This window comes from Schistocerca serialis, chromosome 4 (genome assembly GCF_023864345.2).
Source record: "Schistocerca serialis cubense isolate TAMUIC-IGC-003099 chromosome 4, iqSchSeri2.2, whole genome shotgun sequence".
In the NCBI taxonomy this organism is placed as follows: domain Eukaryota; kingdom Metazoa; phylum Arthropoda; class Insecta; order Orthoptera; family Acrididae; genus Schistocerca; species Schistocerca serialis.
In genome coordinates this window covers 228584507-228603433 of record NC_064641.1, presented here as the reverse complement: position 1 = coordinate 228603433, position 18927 = coordinate 228584507, and the positions used below count along the sequence as shown (strand labels likewise).

At 41.5% G+C, this 18927-nt stretch overlaps 1 protein-coding gene across 3 annotated transcripts in view; it reads right to left on the bottom strand.

Moving 5' to 3' along the window:
• LOC126473972 (uncharacterized) overlaps positions 1 to 13500 on the bottom strand; it is a 96644-nt gene extending 83144 nt beyond the window's left edge. Inside the window, exon 1 of one of the 3 annotated variants that reach the window (XM_050101359.1) lies at positions 13439 to 13500. The gene's annotated coding sequence lies outside the window, so the exon portion shown is untranslated. The other 2 variants (XM_050101357.1, XM_050101358.1) reach the window with 2 other exon arrangements.
• Positions 13501 to 18927: the final 5427 nt, after the last annotated feature.

Here is an 18927-nt window from a genome sequence, read left to right as displayed (position 1 = left end):
TACCACTGTCTACATTAGGTGGAGGACGACAGTTTGGTTGTTAGTTGGTGAATCCAATACATGTGAATGTGAAATAAAGGTTGTGGAAACAGACTGATCTGTAGCATAGCCCAACGTATTTTGTACACGACTTTTTAGCACTCTTTTTCATATTCAACACAGTTATTGTTATAAAACGGAAAGTGTATGGTAAATACAGAAAATGTTGGTTGCATAACAGACTAGTTCCAATGAGTTGGTCGATTGGTTTGTTTGGGGTATAAAGGGACCAAACTACAAGGCCATTAGTCCCTTTTTCCTCATGCAAACAGGGCTCAAGTTAAAACAGTTCCCACAAGGAGTCAGGGAAAGGAAAAGAGCAGAAAACTAATGGGGAACCACATGGAGAGCAAAAATGAAAGAAGCTAACCAAAAGGGGAAAACATACACTAAAAGGAAAAGTAGTGGAAGGTATTAAAATAATATAGCAGATGGCTGAGGCTGGCTGATCACAAGAATAAAAAAGAATGAGCCAGCCACTCTGCAACACACTAAAATCTCCAGCCTAAAAGAGAAGGTGAGATGAACACACATAGGGACAAGAAGAACACCAAGGCAAACAAACAGCAAAGAAAGAGTGAGGAAGAGTTAAAATGGAGGGAGGGTGTGGGCCTGGGAGAGAAGGCCAGGCTCCCTGTGATAAAAATCCTCCTTACAAATAAAATGTTAAACACTACCTGCCATTGAGGCATTGTCACCCAACACTGGAGGCAAGGTGCTGGGAAGGTTAAAAGGCCGCTGCAGAGTGGCTACAACAGATCCAACAAGATGTGGACAACAGTGATATGAGAGCCACAGCAATACCGAGGTGGGTCCCCGCGACAGAGGTGGTGATCGTTAGCCAAGTATGGCCGATGCGGAGCCGACAAAGGACAATGGAGTCCCTGCGAGTGGCTTGCATGGATGACCACCATGCATGTGTTGTATCCTTAATAACACATAGTTTATTTGGTGTACTGAAGGTGTGCCATTCAGTATCCCTGATCGTGAAAACTTTGTGGGAGAAGACCAATCCAAGATCAGTCTCCAGCAGGCCTATCTCCAGAGTTGGTTTACCGGTAACCTGTTTGGCCAGGCAAACACAGAGTTCATTGCTTGGGATCCCAACACGTCCTGGGGCCCAAATTAGGGTCACTGAATGTCCACTGTTGTCGAGGGCACAAAGAGACTCTGAGACAGTCAGTATCAAAGGACGATGAGGGAAGCACTGGTCGAGAGCTCGTAGGCTATCTAAGGAGTCACTACAGATGATAAAGGACTTCCTAGTGCAGGAGCAGATAAGCTCGAGCGCACGATAGATGGCTATCAACTCTGCAGTGAAAACACTGCAGCCAGCCGGCAAAGAGCACTGTTCAGTATGTCCAATGTGAGCATATGCGAAGCCCACAAGATCGTCAACCATTGATCCATCAGGGTAGACTATTTCTGAGCCCTGAAACTCGCCGAGAATAGAGAATATCTGTCAGCGGAGGGCCTGCAGGAAAGGTGGGAGAGGGAAAGTGTCAAGTTCAGTAAGAAGTGAGGAAAAATGACACAGTAACTGGGGTAGTGAAGCAGACTGTGAATGTGGGCAGTGTGATTTGCAAGCAGTAGTTTGTCCCGTAGCCACAATGGAGGAACACCAGCTTCCAAGAGGAGGCTGTTCATTGCGCTTGTTCGGAAAGCTCCCGTCGCAAGCCGAACTCCACAGTGGTGGATAGGGCCTAACAGCTGCAGCGTGGAGGGCGATGCTGAACCATACACCAGGCTCCCATAGTCAAAACGGGACTGCACGAGGGCTTTGTACAGCTGTAGCAGTGTAGGGCAATCAGCATCCCAGTCGGTGTGGCTCAGGCATCGAATAATATTAAGAAGCCACCAGCACTTTTCCGTAATCTGACGGAGATGCAGAAGTCCAGTTAAGTGGGTGTCAAAGACTAGTCCCAAAAAGTGTTAAGTCTCCACTACATCAAGTAGTTGGTCATTTAGGTAAAGTTCTGGTTGGGGGTGGACAGTAATATGACAACAGAACTACATAACACAAGCATTGGTGGCCAAACCTGGAAGCCGTTGTGACGAAGCAAGCTGGAATAATTTTAATTCCCCTCTTGTTTTGCCATCTGCCTCCTTAAATTCATTTTGTTACTTTTAACTATTTACCATTAACATACATGAATATTATCTGCATTTACATAAAAGAGAAATGTTGGCCCTTAGTTTTAAAGAATATAACACCAGATCTAATTTTGTGCTTAGTTTTATGTATGTAATTGATTTTCTAATTTATTTTGACTATTCCTGTTAGTATCTTTCATTATGGGGTGAAATCAGTAATTGTTTTGTAACTTAAATTCTATTGTTGACGTATAAACAAATATAAATTCTGTACTAATTATAAACATTTGGAAGACAAAATACTAGTAATCTTAAAGTATCTATTTAGCTCTCTTCAAAAACACATTAGTTCCAAAATAATTAACAGTTTTGTCCAAAGTATTGTTTGCATAACTATATTTGTTAATTTCACTATTTAAACAGATAATTCGGCCTAACTCTTGTAGTAGAAGAAACTGTTAACAAGAACCGATTTTTCGATGTATTCAGTTAATTTAATGGGTTAATTTTTAATTGCAATTTCCATAAATTTAACTTTAAACACTTTGTAGTTTCAGTACATATTATTGTGATGATATATAAGGGCCCGACTTTTGGTCACAAGACAGTCCGTCCACGGCCGAGTCTCAGATGAGGAACCTGTGTTGCTTAGAATGACAACAATGATCAACTTAACAGTGAAATAAGTGATACACCACTAGGCCATGCGTAAAAACAATGACAGTGTCTGCTCCATACGTACCTGATTATTCTTCAAGAACTTTGAACTTTGTTGTTAGCTTTTACTGCTCACAGATGTTCAACTGTAAACTATTGTAGCAGTATGTGGATGGTTTGCTAGCTAACTATTAATGAGGCTTATCGAAAGTTTACACAACAGTGTACTGGCCATACATATATACCTGTATATTATTAGGAGGTTGTAAGCAGTAAAATTAAAGTACTGTGAAATGTAACTGTGCACCTGTTGGCTACATGATTTACAGTAGTCAGTGTCAGAATCGACAACACATTTTTCAGCCAGTGTAGCAATGCAGTACTTTGACACAGAGGGCAACAAACGAAGAAATAAAAGCAGGCAGAACCACTACTCTGTGAGTATGGGCCCACGACTGCACCTTCTGTATGGCTCCCTGAAAACAGTGTTCAGGCACACCAATAGAAGAGGAACAGAAGGAAATACAAAAATTGTCGGCTTATAAGGGAGGAGATACTGAGGACCCTACTGCTAGTGCGAGACCATTAATAGTAATTAAAAAGAGTGGGACACTACTCAGGACAGAGCCCTGCGAGACCTCATTCTCTTGGATATGGGGTGAACTGCAGGAAGCACCAACACGAATTTGGAAAGTGTGGAGCAACCCCTATTCATGCAGAGTAGTGAGGATGTGGTGTTGTCAATTGGTGTCGTAGGCATTTGTCAGGTCAAAAAAGACGACAATAACGTGTTGTCACCAGGAAAAGGTTGATTGAATGGCAGACTCCAGGTGGACCAAGCTGGTGGTGGTGGTGTTGAAAACTGCCTTGGAATGGAGCCAGAAAGCTTTCCTGCCACTGCAATGGGAATTTGCCATCACTCCAGATGCGGCTGAAGACGGCAAGGAGGTGGCAATGGTTACTTGTTGAGAGATGCTTAATCATTTGAGAATGGAAACGATCTGAGTCAGGGGATGTGTCAGAACAGTCGGCAAGAGCACTGAGAAATTCCCACTCACTGAAGGGATCATCATATGGCTCAGTGGGGCATGGAGCAGAAGACAGGTGTCGTTGTTCTACCTGCTGTTTGAGGATGCGAAAGGCGGGGTGGTAATTCTCAGTCACAGAGGTCCGAGCATAATGCTCGGCAAGACACTCTGTGATTATGTTGGGATCAGAAGACATAACTCCATGTGTGGGAATTCCAGGTACACCTGCAGGGGTCTGATAGCCGTAAAGTCAATGGAGCTAGGTCCAAACCCAGGAAGGAGTGGTTCGCGTTCCAGTGATGGAGACATATTGTTCCCAACACTCCTGCTTCCATCGTTTGATGAGTAAGCGGACCTAGGCAATGAGGTTCTCCATGGACAGGTTGTGCTTATGATGTTAGAGGGCCTGCCTATGGTCTTAAATGGCCACAGCAATTTCCAGTGACCATCAAGGCACTGACTTCCGCTGCAGGCAACCTGAGGAATGAGTGATTGCCAATTCAGCTGCTGCAACAATGGTAGTAGTGACACTATGGATCACTTCCGTCGATGTGGCCATGGATCGGAAATTCAATGGTGTTTTAATGTATATTATGTACATACAACACACATAAACTACGAAAAATTCAACTGGAGGGAGGGGGAGCGGGGGAAAGGAATACGTACATAACTCTTACAACAGTTGTTGTGTTCTTCAATGTCTGCAGCACAGGAGATCTCTTGCAAGGACACGTTATGTATTTTATAACCCGGACGCTGTAATTTTTTCAACCTTTATTCAGGAGTTGTTAAGGTAGGCAATAAGCTTATTTTGGTTACATTGCCATTTTCAAGCAATCTGCAATTATGGGAGGGAGTGAGTGAGTGAGTGAGGGATTGAAACTACAGAAAGTCCAGATTGGAATATAAACTATATTATGAAACAAATAGATTGCTATTTAACATTAAGATGACACATTGTGTTGCAAGAGGCACAACAACATATCTGTTATAAATTGAGCTTTCAGCCAAATCTTTCTTCAGAAAGGACGTTCTCTCCAGCCGCTATGTCATAGCCAGCAACCGGCCGTAATGGCCGGAGAGAGTGGGCATGTGTGCATGAGATGTGCTTGCTTGTGTGAACGTGTGGGTGTTTTTCTTTTTCTTTCTGGTGAAGGCTTTGGACAAAAGCTCAGTGTGTAACAGTCTTTTTGTTGTGCCTGCCTAGAACTTATAAATGCTCAGCTTGCAGCCATATTTACATAAGAACACAAAATGGTTCATTTCACATTATTACAATTAATCATACTAATTATACATGGAACATAAGACTAACTAGTGAGCAAATGTAATATAAGAATCTGTTAATTCAAGCTTTTTCTCCAGAGTTTCTAAGGCATGCACAAGTTTTCCTACCAAACAAAAGGAACACAGAAAATATTGTAAACAAGAAGCCAATTTTCCTGGACTCACCATTCTTTAAGTTTATGGAAGACAGACCAATAAGTTATAAACACAACCTTCTTAACACAGCACAGTTTGGTTTCTACGGTACCAAAGGTACAGTACTGATCACAACAGGGTTTACACAAGTGGTCCTTTAAGTCCTCAACAGAGACAACTGTGTTACATGCATACTGACATGCTGTAACCATACACAAGTCCAAATTCGAAAACAGGATTGTCAATGAAATGCAAAACTTAGCACTGAAAACACAGCTATTACAAACACCACCGCACAGCCAGAACAGAACCGAATTCCTCAACCGAGAGCACAGTTATATACACATCTTTGAATATTACGCATTTTATATATCGTATTTATATAAACATCAAATATTCCAGAATAAACAAACATTAAAAACCTAAGATATTTCAAGGCTATTCTGTAAATGATAAATAATAAATAATTACTGGTAGTCAGTTTTGAACTGGCAATCTGCAGTATACCTGCCAGCAAATTCAACCATCACGGCACACTGCACCCACCACAACTTGCGGCATTGCTTCCAGGTGTAACTTAACTCAATGAGGGCAAGATAACAACATCTTCACGGGCAAAGAACTATCCAGAGCAATCTGTTAAGTGCTTCTTCCAGGTTTGTCAATCTGGAGCACTTACCTTCCACAGTCATGTGTGGCAGCCTCACTTCAATGAATAGTCGCCTCGCTTAGTTTTCCTAAGTCAGCAGCTAGACAAGTGGCTAGTACATCTGTACAGTGACAGGGAATGGTTGCAGTCTGTCGGGGAGTGACCTCAACCAGAGTACAGCAATGGGCTTTGCCTTACAGATCAACTATAACCTGCAACTGATTGCTGTGAATAGAACTACCGCAACAGTTGACGCCTGATAGTGTAGTAGTCATCAAAAACTAACCTCCTTTCTCTGCAGTGACCACCTTTCTCTATGGAGCATTACACATGCCACTGGAGCCAAATTCAGAAGTCTGTCATATTTCTTTCATTTGATCATGTTCATCAATGTTGGATGTATCCTCATCTGGCAAGATGTGAGAACACTTAATGCACCCGGGAACAATGCTGAACATGATTGTTTTGGTGGTCCAGATGTTATATGATATGAGGAGGGAAAATGTTGCATGGAGATACTGAACTTCAAATCTTTGAAGATAGTACACTCGACAGTCAATGATATTGTGATATTGTACTCCTTCCCAATGAACATCTTTTTTCACGGATGAATTCAGCCCAGACTTCATTTTTATGGATGACACTGCACAGCTGCATCAACTAGTGCAGGTAGAGGAGCTCTTCGAATAAGATGATATTTGGCAAATGTACTGGCCCATCCATTCATTCCCCTGATAAAATCCCACTGAGCGTATGTGGGATGCATTGAGGAGATGTATTGCAGCATGTCCACATGCACCAATGGCCATCTAGCAGTTGTAAACTGTGCTGGTGGAGGAATGGAACATCCTACGCCAATTACTCCTTACAGACAGGTGGCCAATATGGGAGCACCTTACAGGGCATGCATTGTCATTTGTTGTGATCACACACGCTATTAAGAAGCATGTCCCATCTTTTGTAACACCCAGGGGACCACCGTGAATTGCAGTGACTTCAGTGTAATTGTTATCTTTGAATAAATGTGTCATTTGCTGTTTATTTACCAAGTACCAGACCAGGTTTCTGGAGCACTTACCTTCCACAGTCATGTGTGGCAGCCTCACTTCAATGAATAGTCGCCTCGCTTAGTTTTCCTAAGTCAGCAGCTAGACAAGTGGCTAGTACATCTGTACAGTGACAGGGAATGGTTGCAGTCTGTCGGGGAGTGACCTCAACCAGAGTACAGCAATGGGCTTTGCCTTACAGATCAACTATAACCTGCAACTGATTGCTGTGAATAGAACTACCGCAACAGTTGACGCCTGATAGTGTAGTAGTCATCAAAAACTAACCTCCTTTCTCTGCAGTGACCACCTTTCTCTATGGAGCATTACACATGCCACTGGAGCCAAATTCAGAAGTCTGTCATATTTCTTTCATTTGATCATGTTCATCAATGTTGGATGTATCCTCATCTGGCAAGATGTGAGAACACTTAATGCACCCGGGAACAATGCTGAACATGATTGTTTTGGTGGTCCAGATGTTATATGATATGAGGAGGGAAAATGTTGCATGGAGATACTGAACTTCAAATCTTTGAAGATAGTACACTCGACAGTCAATGATATTGTGATATTGTACTCCTTCCCAATGAACATCTTTTTTCACGGATGAATTCAGCCCAGACTTCATTTTTATGGATGACACTGCACAGCTGCATCAACTAGTGCAGGTAGAGGAGCTCTTCGAATAAGATGATATTTGGCAAATGTACTGGCCCATCCATTCATTCCCCTGATAAAATCCCACTGAGCGTATGTGGGATGCATTGAGGAGATGTATTGCAGCATGTCCACATGCACCAATGGCCATCTAGCAGTTGTAAACTGTGCTGGTGGAGGAATGGAACATCCTACGCCAATTACTCCTTACAGACAGGTGGCCAATATGGGAGCACCTTACAGGGCATGCATTGTCATTAATTGTAATCACACACGCTATTAAGAAGCATGTCCCATCTTTTGTAACACCCAGGGGACCACCGTGAATTGCAGTGACTTCAGTGTAATTGTTATCTTTGAATAAATGTGTCATTTGCTGTTTATTTACCAAGTACCAGACCAGGTTTCTGGAGCACTTACCTTCCACAGTCATGTGTGGCAGCCTCACTTCAATGAATAGTCGCCTCGCTTAGTTTTCCTAAGTCAGCAGCTAGACAAGTGGCTAGTACATCTGTACAGTGACAGGGAATGGTTGCAGTCTGTCGGGGAGTGACCTCAACCAGAGTACAGCAATGGGCTTTGCCTTACAGATCAACTATAACCTGCAACTGATTGCTGTGAATAGAACTACCGCAACAGTTGACGCCTGATAGTGTAGTAGTCATCAAAAACTAACCTCCTTTCTCTGCAGTGACCACCTTTCTCTATGGAGCATTACACATGCCACTGGAGCCAAATTCAGAAGTCTGTCATATTTCTTTCATTTGATCATGTTCATCAATGTTGGATGTATCCTCATCTGGCAAGATGTGAGAACACTTAATGCACCCGGGAACAATGCTGAACATGATTGTTTTGGTGGTCCAGATGTTATATGATATGAGGAGGGAAAATGTTGCATGGAGATACTGAACTTCAAATCTTTGAAGATAGTACACTCGACAGTCAATGATATTGTGATATTGTACTCCTTCCCAATGAACATCTTTTTTCACGGATGAATTCAGCCCAGACTTCATTTTTATGGATGACACTGCACAGCTGCATCAACTAGTGCAGGTAGAGGAGCTCTTCGAATAAGATGATATTTGGCAAATGTACTGGCCCATCCATTCATTCCCCTGATAAAATCCCACTGAGCGTATGTGGGATGCATTGAGGAGATGTATTGCAGCATGTCCACATGCACCAATGGCCATCTAGCAGTTGTAAACTGTGCTGGTGGAGGAATGGAACATCCTACGCCAATTACTCCTTACAGACAGGTGGCCAATATGGGAGCACCTTACAGGGCATGCATTGTCATTAATTGTAATCACACACGCTATTAAGAAGCATGTCCCATCTTTTGTAACACCCAGGGGACCACCGTGAATTGCAGTGACTTCAGTGTAATTGTTATCTTTGAATAAATGTGTCATTTGCTGTTTATTTACCAAGTACCAGACCAGGTTTCTGGAGCACTTACCTTCCACAGTCATGTGTGGCAGCCTCACTTCAATGAATAGTCGCCTCGCTTAGTTTTCCTAAGTCAGCAGCTAGACAAGTGGCTAGTACATCTGTACAGTGACAGGGAATGGTTGCAGTCTGTCGGGGAGTGACCTCAACCAGAGTACAGCAATGGGCTTTGCCTTACAGATCAACTATAACCTGCAACTGATTGCTGTGAATAGAACTACCGCAACAGTTGACGCCTGATAGTGTAGTAGTCATCAAAAACTAACCTCCTTTCTCTGCAGTGACCACCTTTCTCTATGGAGCATTACACATGCCACTGGAGCCAAATTCAGAAGTCTGTCATATTTCTTTCATTTGATCATGTTCATCAATGTTGGATGTATCCTCATCTGGCAAGATGTGAGAACACTTAATGCACCCGGGAACAATGCTGAACATGATTGTTTTGGTGGTCCAGATGTTATATGATATGAGGAGGGAAAATGTTGCATGGAGATACTGAACTTCAAATCTTTGAAGATAGTACACTCGACAGTCAATGATATTGTGATATTGTACTCCTTCCCAATGAACATCTTTTTTCACGGATGAATTCAGCCCAGACTTCATTTTTATGGATGACACTGCACAGCTGCATCAACTAGTGCAGGTAGAGGAGCTCTTCGAATAAGATGATATTTGGCAAATGTACTGGCCCATCCATTCATTCCCCTGATAAAATCCCACTGAGCGTATGTGGGATGCATTGAGGAGATGTATTGCAGCATGTCCACATGCACCAATGGCCATCTAGCAGTTGTAAACTGTGCTGGTGGAGGAATGGAACATCCTACGCCAATTACTCCTTACAGACAGGTGGCCAATATGGGAGCACCTTACAGGGCATGCATTGTCATTTGTTGTGATCACACACGCTATTAAGAAGCATGTCCCATCTTTTGTAACACCCAGGGGACCACCGTGAATTGCAGTGACTTCAGTGTAATTGTTATCTTTGAATAAATGTGTCATTTGCTGTTTATTTACCAAGTACCAGACCAGGTTTGTGGGTTGAGTCAATAATTCCATGCAAACAGAACTCAAAATGTCGTTCTTAATGGAACAAAATCAACAGACATAAAAGTAATTTCCAGAGTACCTCAACGAAGTGTCATAAGACCATTACTGTTTACAATGTACATAAATGATCTAGTAGAAGGCATTGGAAGTTCATTAAGACTGTTTGTGGATGATGCAATTTTCTACAAGTAGCAGTGCCGGAAGACAGTACTCATTCGCAGTATCACCCGCAGAGGACTGATGAACACTGTAGTCTCTGGCAGTTGACCCTAGACATAAATAAATGTAACATATTGCACTTACATGGGAAAAGAAATCCACTACTGTACAGCTACACTACTGTTGACAAATTGGTGCAAACCGTATCTGCCATAAAATATCTAGGAGTAACTATCCATTAAGTGATCTCGAGTGGGATGACCATACAAAACAAAGAGTAGTAAAATCAGATGCCAGCTTGAGATTCATAGGAAAAATCTGGAGACAATTTAACTCATCCATGATGGAAGAGGCTTACAAGAGACTTGTTCGATCAATTCCCAAGTAATGTTTCATCAATCTGGGACCCTTACCAGGTATAACTGACAGAAGAGTTGGAGAAGATCCAATGAAAAGCAGGTCATTTAGTCCGTGTAAGAGTGCCACAGAGATGCTCAAGAAACTCCAGTAGCAGGCATTACAATAGGTGCCACGCATCACAGATGTGCTTACTAGTGAAATTTCGAGAGTGTTCTTTAGGGAGGAGAGAAGGACAACATATTACTTCCTCCCACATATGTCTCACAAAACGATCACAATGAGAAAATTCGAGAAATAAGAGCTGAAACTGATGTTCATCAACATTCTTCCCATGCACCATTTGCAAGCTGAGCAGGGAAGGAGGGGATCAGTTGGTGTTACCAGAAGTACCCTCCACCACACACCGTTAGGTGACTTGTGGAGTACAATGTAGATAGCTCATTGTGTATTTCTTTCAGTTAGCTGGCAGTGGCACATCATGTGAGAGTTAATTTCGTTCCTAAGCTTTGCAGACCGGTGTAAATCAATATTTTTCCAGACAATATAAGAGATTGAGAATAAATTCTCTTTACTGAAGGCAGAAACATTTAAAAACCAGAGCTGCTAGTTGAAAATGAAATGAAACCCCCAAGGATGTTCACAGTTGGACAACATTTAATAAATTAATACTGAACATAGAGAGAGAGAGAGAGAGAGAGAGAGAGAGAGAGAGAGAGAGAGAATTATACTGTAAGACACATGAGAAAGGGCGAAAGGTGCCATACCTGGGATTAAAACATAGGTAAAATGACAGAGGAGATAAAATAACAGCACAGGGAAATGTTACTGGCTGAGCACTTACATGAACATAAATAAAACAAATAGCATGACTGTCAGCTTAAAGCATTTTAAACATAAATAACATATTTATATGCTGTGTAGCAAACACAAAGTTTTTTGTGATTAATAGTGACTGACAATTGATTGAACACATCAAGATACCACCAAACTGAATTCATCAGCATGTTATGACCTGTTAGGGTGTTTGTGTGTAACAGCCACACACAGTTCTTAGCTATGGGTTTCTATTCTGAGGATCAATTTACAAAACAGAGAGGCAATTTTCCGACAGCAGGAAATGGTCATGAGAATAGTAACCACAAGAAGTAGTTAGCAAAAAAAAAAAAAAAAAAAAAAAAAAAAAAAAAAAAAAAAAAAAAAAAAATTATATATATATACAAGGAGATGAAAATGAGAACAACACAGTTATTTGGAAAGGCAGCCTAAACATACTGATGCCTCTTAATAATACACACTACACAAGATCATTAACAGTATTCAAAGTCGGGATTAATACAAAAGTGACAGTGACAGATACTGTCATATAAATTCAAAAAAGGTTTTTTTTTTGTTTTTTTTTTTACAAGAAATTATACATCCAAGATTTTTAGTGCATAATATAAGGACGCTGCTTCTCTGTCTGGTTATGGTGATTTAGGTTTTTTTGTGGTTTACATAAATCACTTGAAGCAAATGCTGTGATGGTTCTTTCAACAAGGCTATTGCAGATCACCTGTCCTCTTCCTGTTACATAAATATGTTGGGTTGGTAGGTCGATTAGGGGGAGGGGACCAAACAGCTAGATCATCGGTCCCATCAGATGGCGTAAGGATTGGGCAGGAAATCAGGCTGTGCCCTTTCAAAGAAACCATTCTGGCATTTGCCTGAAGCGATTTAGGGAAATCAAGGAAAACCCAAATCAGGCTGGCCGGACATGGTTTTGAACTGTCATCCTTCCAAATGCATTCTTGTGTATATATTTACATATGTGTTTATGTGACATGCTTTACTTGTATTAAACTCACCGCACAGGGTGTATCAATTTAATACAAACAAAAATGTACAGACTGATTAAGAGCCCATTATCATTTTTTATTTCTACATTCTGTCAAGATGCAATTTTATTTCATTAATAACTACTTATTGTCATCAATGTCACACTCCTCTATGGTATGGAGGCCAGCATCTGGGAGGATATAACTTAACCGAATCTAAGTATGTAAAGTTGAGTTTGATGATAACAGCGGAAGCTAGTCATTTATGAAATTAAAATTGCCGTCTTCACGGAATATTGTAATAAACAAAATCTGTATCATTGTAAAATGATCCTTGGCCAACTTAATTGCTATCTATACCGACAGTTCTGCATAACAAATGGGTGATTCTCAAAATCTTGTTACTCCCGAAGGTGTACAGTTGAATACCACCCAATGTTCGCTCCTGTACTAGTACTTTATCGAGATCACTAATACCATCTCAGTAGATAAAGTTTACTGAGACATGGAAAAACAAGTTATTTCATTGTTGATGAAAATAGATGCAGGTGAATCATTTTAGATCACGAACTATTCATTTACATAACGTTATTAATTTCTGTTTTTCAGTATCAACAAATTTAATCAGTAGCAATGAATGACAACTCTTCACATTCAACTGACGTGTTTCACGTAGCAACATGAACGTCTGCCCTTCTGTCAACCACCCAGTAAAGGTACGATATATCAAAGGCAGTGAGAAATTATCATCTCAGTTACGATTCACAACAGACGCTAAATAAAGTGCGCAAATTTCAACAATAATCAACAGACGTCACTAATATATAACATCAGGGCACTCTCACCCACTTCAATAGCAGAAGACTTCCTGCGAACAACGTATCACAATTCACAACTCACAAGTATTAACGAGCGAATAATCGACTACATATATCGAATATGTCGTATGATTGACAATTCGGGGATTAACATAGAACATCAGCACACTCTCACCCTATTCAATAGCAGGACGACTTCCCGCGAACAAGGTATCCACAAGTATTAACAATCGAATAGTCGACAGCATATATCGAATATGTGGTATGATTGATAATTCGCGGATCGTTTTCATGAAACTCTTAACAACACCAAGGCGTTTGTCCACGCAAGACTGAATGTGTTCAGAAATTACTCTAGTATTCTCGTGCATGAAAGGGCTTGACACAGGCCATAGATTTTGGGGAATAACAGGACACCACAGTTCGGTGATTCACCCGACAATACGTTGGAGGAACTAAATAGAGATTTGGGTACGTCCCACAAACGATAGTAATAGGCCACAAAAGAATATATACAGTGAGAGGCAGCTGTAAAGCCCCCTTTACACCAACGCGAATACGAGCGAACACAATCAAATGCGGAGTGGCACGCAATGAACAGGTGTTTCTGTTGCGTGCTCTAGTGACTTGTAAGTGTAACGACATCATTGATGGGACAAGCGCGCGCGCTCGTGTGTGTGTGTGTGTGTGTGTGGAGGGGACAGACCTGAGGGGTATGGGGTATTTTTAGTACTTTGGAATACGAGTGGCTATTAAGCAACTATAAATAGGCTCTAGTTCTGATCCTGTTAAAACCCTGCGTAATATCGACGTTTAAATCAATTCTTTGAAAGAAGAACACCTGACTACACTACATCATTTTTTTTTTTTTTTTTTGCCTGAAAGCTCGTGGGGGAGAACCGGTATGGGCGTCCACATATAATTGCGAATATAAGCATCTGCACTAGAGCGAAAGGAAGAGGAAGCATATGATGCGTTTTGCCTTTTGGCGCAAAAATGTCGTGGCAAAATTGTTTAACCCATTTCATTATAGCGTGAAGAAGAAACGAAACATACAATTTGGTTTATTTTGTGTAGCGAGCGTATTATTGGTCATGAAAGCAAAACGGCTTGACACAGAAAAATGTGGGTGTTTAAATTTTTTTGCAGGCATTTAAGAAGTGGTGCCTTGGATCTGAATGGCGCTCTGCAGCTGCAACCATCGCTTACTTCATTCCAAAGCTATTTTCATCTTGTTATGCCTCAGATGGAGCCCAAGATTTGAAAGTAAGACACCAATTATCGACGATCTATATCAGCAGGAGAGAGGTTAGCACTAACGCTGCAATTCTTAGCAATGGGCGACAACTACGCTAGCCTCAAATATCTATTTCGTATATCATCCGTTTCCAAATAACTGAAGTATGCAGTGTCATATGCGAAACACTTGTGGATTTTATAAATGTAAATTCAAAGGAGATACAGTAATTAAAATGAGTAATGTAATGTAAAAAAAATACGAAAGCCCAGCCACATCTTTATTGGAGGGAAAACAGTTCTCAGGTTTTCTGCTACTGTATTTAAATTCCGTAAAATAACAGCTAAACTATGACATTAAGACAGATACCTTGAATGTAAGCCACGAGAATGATAAGCTCTTACATGCTTTTTTATTTTACATTAATCTACGTTATCTGTTTATTTTGATGACATTTATTTCTCTTGCATCAATTACATGAAACAACTTAAACTTCTTTTGTGGACTGCCGGCACTTCGGCAATTTCTTGCCAAGCATCTTTTTTGTTGTTGGTCATTTTGTGGTGTGGATCTTTAGGATCCCAAACGCGCCTATGGGATCTGTAGTCTTCTATCAACAGAAGTAGGTTACACACTAATACGACATCTCCATCACCAAATAAAAGACTTTCAATAAGCAACACTAATAACTGTTCGCACACTAACGACAGCACTCTGCGGGAAAGCGAGTGCACTGTGTCTATCATCAGAGTTAGCGCCGAAGCAGAGAGGACGCGAACTTCCTTTGATGTTTCGCTCTAAAACCGACACCCAAAACTTGTGAATCTGACCCATTTGCGACTGAACACCACATGCCAACCATTTACACCAGAGACAGTTCTCATTCGCTGTTGCGCGTTCGCTTCGGTTTAAAGAGATCTTAATTCATTAAAGACCCCATTCACGATCAAACAGTTTGTGAAACTTGACTGTTTACCATGTTTGTCGATCATAGAGCGCCTTTGAGAGGAAATTTGATTGACAGCAGATTTGACAAGATGTCAGGTGTTGTTTGGTTGATGTTTAAGGAAAAATGTTATGTCACAACTTATCTCACTGTAATGCGGGTCTCTACAAATATGGAAACAGTGAACACTGTTCAGAGCAAAATAGCTCTGGCAGTTATCAAAATGGTAGAGGTATTTCTTTGTTCCTGGCCATATATTAAGAGGTTAGGAAGAAAATCAACATTCTATACACAACATGCAAGTGGATGTCCAATAAAACAAAATAAAAAAAGTCTGAGCCCTCCAGCTCATCCACACACGATGTGTATGTTCGTATGTTGTGGTATTTTAATGAACTCCCGTTAAACGACGAAGTAGAAGAGAACAATTTTTCATATACCTTTGTCTTCTTTTCCGAATGCGAGGACTAGGTAACTCGGTTATTAAAAATTTCACTGTCCATTCGGAAAAAGTTGATGTAATCATCAAGTTCTGGATGTAATATTTCCTGTTAACAGATTTTCATCGGTATATTTCACTCTCGATTTCAATCATTTCCTGGGTAAGCGTCTTATTTTCTTTTTCTTCTCTGTACACAGTGCTAAAGTCAATGCAAGGAAGGCTTCGTTTCCTTCATCACTAGCATTCAAGATAATCAAAATGCTTCACAACACACCTAGTGAGGTAGTGCAGTGGTTAGCAGACTGGACTCACATTCGGGAGGACTACGTCAAATACCCTTCCGATTATCCTGATTTATGTTTCCTATGATTTCCCTGAGTAGTACCGATACTGGTGGATTCTGCCAACGATCGACATCAGCGGAAGATGTTGGAACTTTTCAAATCAGTATGCCACTATGTGCGCAGTCACAATGTAGTCAATCTCCTTGCTCGAACATACGGGCTTTGGATGATAATAGGTGAAGTTCAAATGATGTTGGCCAACAAAACAAGGTACATCGACTGTGAGAAACTGACGAAAAATTCCACATTGAGGGTTAGTGGCACCTGTTGGGCTGTAGACTAAGAGGGGCTGTCCAAAGAGTTGCATGCACATTTTGTCTCTACAAAATGTTTCTTGAATGGGAAAAATATACACTACTGGCCATTAAAATTGCTACACCAAGAAGAAATGCAGATGATAAATGGGTATTCATTAGACAAATATATTATACTAGAACTGACATGTGATTACATTTTCACACAATTTGGGTGCATAGATACTGAGAAATCAGTACCCAGAACCAACATCTCTGGCTGTAATAACGACCTTGATATGCCTGGACATTGAGTCAAACAACACAATACCACAGTTCACCAAGAGTAGTGACTGGTGTATTGTGACGAGCCAGTTGCTCGGCCACCATTGACCAGATGTTTTCTATTGGTGAGACATCTGGAGAATGTGCTGGCCAGGGCAGCAGTCGAACATTTTCTGTATCCAAAAAGGCCCATACAGGACCTGCAACATGCGGTCGTGCATTATCCTGCTGAAATGTAGGGTTTCACAGGGATTGAATGAAGGGTAGAGCCACGGGTCATAACACATCTGAAATGTAACGTCCACTGTTCAAAGTGCTGTCAATGCGAACAAGAGGTGACCGAAACATGTAACCAATGGCACCCCATACCATCACGCCTGGTGATGCGCAAGTATTGCAATGACCAATACACGCTTCCAATGTCCGTTCGCGCTCGGATGCGACCATCATGATGCTGTAAACAGAACCTGGATTCATCCGAAAAAATGACGTTTTGCCATTCGTGCACCCAGGTTCGTCTTTGAGTACACTATCTCAGGCGCTGCTGTCTGTGATGCAGCGTCAAGGGTAACCGCAGTCACGGTCTCCGAGCTGATAGTCCATGCTGCTGCAAACGTCGTCGAACTGTTCGTGCAGATGGTTGTCGTCTTACAAACGTCCCCATCTGTTGACTCAGGGATCGAAACGTGGCTGCACGATCCGTTACAGCCATGCGGATAAGATGCCTATCATCTCGACTGCTAGTGCTACGAGGCCGTTGGGATCCAGCACGGCTTTCCGTATTACCCTCCTGAACCCACCGATTCCATATTCCGATAACAGTCATTGGATCTCGACCAACGCGAGCAGCAATGTCGCGATACAATAAACCGCAAACGCGATAGGCTACAATCCGACCTTTATCAAAGTCGGAAACGTGATGGTATGCTTTTCTCCTCCTTACACGAGGCATCACAACAACGTTTCACCAGGCAACGCCGGTCAACTGCTGTTTGTGTACGATTAATCGGTTGGAAACGTTCCTCATGTCAGCATGTTGAAGGTGTCGCCACAGGCGCCAACCTTGTGTGAATGCTCTGAAAAGCTCATCATTTGCATATCACAGCGTCTTCTTCCTGTCGGTTAAATTTCGCGTCTGTAGCACGTCATCATCGTGGTGTAGCAATTTTAATGGCCAGTAGTGTAGCATTTACTGTATTGGGTTGGTGCATAAATGCGTAGCGTTTATCCATAACTTTAATAAACACAACAGGTACACATAAAAAAGACTTTAGTCATCAATAATATATTCTTCTTCACTACTTACAACAGTCTGTCAACATGGGGGTAACTTTTCGTTTCTGCGACTGTAGAAATCACATGGTTTCGAGGCAAAGAACTTGTCAAGTCACGTTCTGACTCATTTTCATCTGGAAAGGAAGTCCTTGAAGACTGTTCGATAGAGGGTGGAAAAAACTGAGGGCGCAAGATCAGGTGATTAAGGTGGGTGCAGAAAGACTTTCCTACCCAACTTCTGTATAGTGTTTTTTGCCACTCTAGCAGAATATGGGCGGGCTTTATCATGGTGTAGCGTCCTTCATGGAGTTTTTCTGGTCGTTGTTCTTCGAATGCATCTGCAAGATGCCTCAGTTGTTGACAATAAATGTCAGCAGTGATGGTTACATCTCAAGCTAGCAATTCGTAGTACACTACACCGCAAATGTTCCACAAAATGCATAACATTATCTTTTGTGGATCCAAGCAAGTCTTTGTAAGCGGGGTTACTGCTTGTTTGGGGTAAATCTTTCCTTTCTTTTCCTTTTATTAGCATAAACACACCATTTGTCATCACCAGTAACAATACAAGATAGGAATGGTAAGCAGAGATGCACCTGCTGACTTCTGAGAGTTTGATTTAGAACATGCGGTACCTATACACCCGATTTTTCAACCCTCTCCATTGGACGCAAATGTCGCATAATGGTGGAATGATCACAGTTCATCACATTTGCCAGTTCTCCAGTGCACTGAAGTGGATCTTTGGGGATTAATGCATTTAAATGATCTTCAGACCGCGAAGGTCTTCCTGATAGTTTGGAAGAACAATTGCACGACATATATATCGAAGGTGAGACTGTAAGACAGCCAGATTCTGACAGTGAGAATCGCCACGTCATGAGCGGAAAGCTAGTTACATT